Here is a 3,482-nt window from a genome sequence, read left to right as displayed (position 1 = left end):
AAATATCTTTTGCTACTACTTTTATAGTACTCCTGTTTTGGTATCTGTACCCAAAATAAGATTACCAAGGACAGGCACTTTAGCCCACTCCAAGCAATAAACATATTATTGGGAATATAAATGGGAAAATGCATCTAAATTAAGATGTTGGGCAGAAGCTATATTGGTACAGAATAACAGACATTCTCCCCTTTAGTTGTCATAAGAACTCATGCTTTCTAATTTTTAGAAAGGTTAGAAAAATAGTTGAAATATTTCAATTTTTAGGTAATCAAATACTGTTTAGATGGATCATAGTTGACATTTTATAAACAGAGAGAGAGAGAGAGAGAGTTGACATTTTATAAACAGGTTGTTAAAATTGTATTCATTCTAACTGTTTGAAGCAGAAGAGGCAATTAGAAGGGAGCGAACCCAGGCCGCTCACAAACCAATGCTGGTAACCACTAAGCCAAAATGTCCAGACCCATTGGCCTGGTCAGTTCGTGGTGCTTGAACCCCACTGTTATATTACTCCCTCTTTCCTTTTTGAGATTTGTCCTTGAATCCCAGAGTTTCATATAACCGTGCGATTACACATAAGGTTGGCATGGGAGCCAGTGAAACACAAGAGATGAGTAGGAACAGTCTCCTGGCTCCAGAGGATTGATTCTGGGCCCACCAGTTCACAACCACTATATGCCAAAAGGTCCGGATCCTTTGGCCTGGTCAGTTGGTCATGACGTGGTGACACTTAAACCCCGTTGTGAGATGCTTATACATCTTCACACTTGCATTGCTGGCATTTCATAACGTTGGTAGGCTAAATAAAAATTCAAAAACTTGAACTATGGGGCTCCAGATGTCTTACTAAGGGATGACTGTGGTGCAATAGATGTCGGTTAGCTCAGGAATGAGTGCAATCTACTATATATAGCATTTTATAACATGAGTCATGTGAGAATGGTCCAATACACCGTTAACGCACAGGTGTGGCTGATTGTTTTGATGAAGAACCAGAGTTGTAAATCACCAGTCAGCAGTTTCCCACACCTGCAGGATCTGTGGATATGGGCTGAGTTCCAAATGGTACACTAAGCCATGGAAGCACCTGAGCAAATTTGAGGAAACCTTTGCGTGAAGGACGTACTACGTGAACAAACAGAACAGCAGAACTACAAGGAAATGACAGGGAAGGAAGTATGGTGAGGCAAAGTACATATCCTTACAATGGCTGTCACAAGAGGCATGTGCAAATGAACCTGCTGACCTATATGACATGTGCCTACATGTAGAAGTGTAATACTACACTGAGACATTCTGATATGTAGAATAGAAGTAATGTAAAATTAATGTAAAAATAATAATAGGTCATCGAAATATCAGAAATTCAATACAGATGCTTCTAGCATTTAGGAAGTAACCTTTAGACCAAATTATCATACATGATTGAAATTCAACAAGCAACTGCCAAGCAACCAACCAGACATCCAACCAACCAACCAACCAGCCAACCAACCAACCATGCAACCAACCATGCAACCATGCAATCAACCAACCAACCAACCAACCAACCAACCATGCAACCAACCAATCAACCAACCAACCAACCAACCATGCAACCAACCAACCAACCAACCAACCAACCAACCAAACCAACCAACCAACCAACCAACCAACCAACCAACCAACCAAACCAACCAACCAACCAACCAATTCACTTGACACACTTTCATCATTATCATCATCATCATCATATTCATACATTTCTAGTATTTTACACTGAGGAGACACAATATACACTTCATTAATCCAAATACAGATTCTCGGCATTTAATTTGATTTTTTTTCCTTTGAACAACATGTACACATTTTCATCACCAGAAATTCACAATTGCCAGAAATCCCAAATAACACCATTTGCCATAATCATTATTCACACTTAACAGTCTAAATCTGCTAACATTGCAATGTGGTTATACATTGTAACAGAATTCAATTTGGAGTTGGTGAAAAGTTGCCAAAATTGCAAGATTTATATCTAACCATCATCAACATTGCTATTCATATCAAACAGTATTCTAATACATGTATAACATTTGTGGCAGCTGCCACTAGAATAACATTGAGTCCTATATTCAATTCGGTAAAATGCTGATTTTCAAGTAACGTTACATGTATTATAACAAACGTATTCATAACAAACGTTTTTTTAGCAGTTTCCTAAAAAACTAACAAAATGTGTCAAAACACACTAACTTCGAAGAAAAATTGTAAACTAAATTCTTCAGAAAGGAAATATAAAAAAATCTTTTGTGTGTTCTATGTGGGTGAATGAAAACCAGAATTCAACTCTAAAAGGTCACCACATTGTGTATCAAGCCAATATGTCCTTCAGAAAAATCATGGCTACGATCGCACATCCCACATTCATTGGGCCTAACAGTTTCATGTCCTCCGCTATTGATGAGAAGGCTATAATTTAAGGACATATGAAGTGTACCAGAACCTACAATTATCTATGTGTCTGATTCCATACAACATAATAGGGAGAAGACTGCACATTGATCACATTCATGTAATCGGAAAATGGGTGAAATCAGTTGGAAGGACACTCGCCTCCTACCATTTAATACAGGATTTGGCTAATGTTACTAATACCTAAATTGCAACAAGGTCTCAGCTACACTATATTTAAGAAAACAAAGGAATCTATAATGGAAAGTATAGTCCAAAAACTGAAACAGAAAGATCCTAAACCTAAAACCTATATCAGCTCAAAAAAAAAAGAAACTTTATCAAAGTTAATATCATATTTCCATATTGCACCTAACAAAAGCATTATGTTGACTTTAAATTATAAACATTCACCGAATAAATTTATCTATACATAGCCATAAAATCTGAGTAAATATTTTCTTGTTTAAAGTTTATATCATGCATATTGCAAATTTTTCAATAGAGATACAACTCTTTGATAGCCGCACCGAAATATACAATCATTCAACAAAGCTCCAATAAGATAGTACAATATAAATCTGTGTTTGAATATCGTTCTTGCCCTTATTTTTATATAGCCTAGGGGAGCACTTCAAAGCTTGATATTTTTCTCAATTTGTCATCTTGTTGTCCAAAAATGAAACTGCTGTAGTAGTAACTGAATTCTACATGGCATAAAACTTTGTAATTAACATCCAGACTTTTGGAAAGTTTCGGAAGAACTCTCATCTCAGAGTACGACATTCTTGTTGTGATTCGACGAGATTTTCTGTCAAACCGTGTCGATCCTACGCTTCTGCGAGCTGTCAGAACTTTGAGATGCCCCCAGGACCATGCCCACCAGTTTTCCATTGTCAATGTTTTGACGCCCTGATCTGGTGGTTGGTAATTGGGGATGATTTTTGCCCGAACACAAAACAGCGGACAAAAACACCCTCATGCGGGGTACCTCCACTTTTGTCAAGGATTATCGATTTCCTGGCACGGGCGCCAAATGGATGATT

The 3,482-nt window shown here is 37.5% G+C and overlaps 1 long non-coding RNA gene across 1 annotated transcript; it reads left to right on the top strand.

Annotated features, from left to right (window-relative positions):
* Positions 1–1,756: 1,756 nt before the first annotated feature.
* On the top strand, positions 1,757–3,110 carry LOC118423438. The gene is made up of 2 exons (XR_004832052.1): positions 1,757–1,951; positions 1,986–3,110. It is a non-coding gene; the product is annotated as an uncharacterized LOC118423438 (long non-coding RNA).
* Positions 3,111–3,482: the final 372 nt, after the last annotated feature.

This window comes from Branchiostoma floridae, chromosome 9 (genome assembly GCF_000003815.2).
Source record: "Branchiostoma floridae strain S238N-H82 chromosome 9, Bfl_VNyyK, whole genome shotgun sequence".
Lineage (NCBI taxonomy): Eukaryota > Metazoa > Chordata > Leptocardii > Amphioxiformes > Branchiostomatidae > Branchiostoma > Branchiostoma floridae.
Note: the sequence above shows the minus strand (reverse complement) of the source record. Positions and strands in the feature narration are given on the sequence as shown.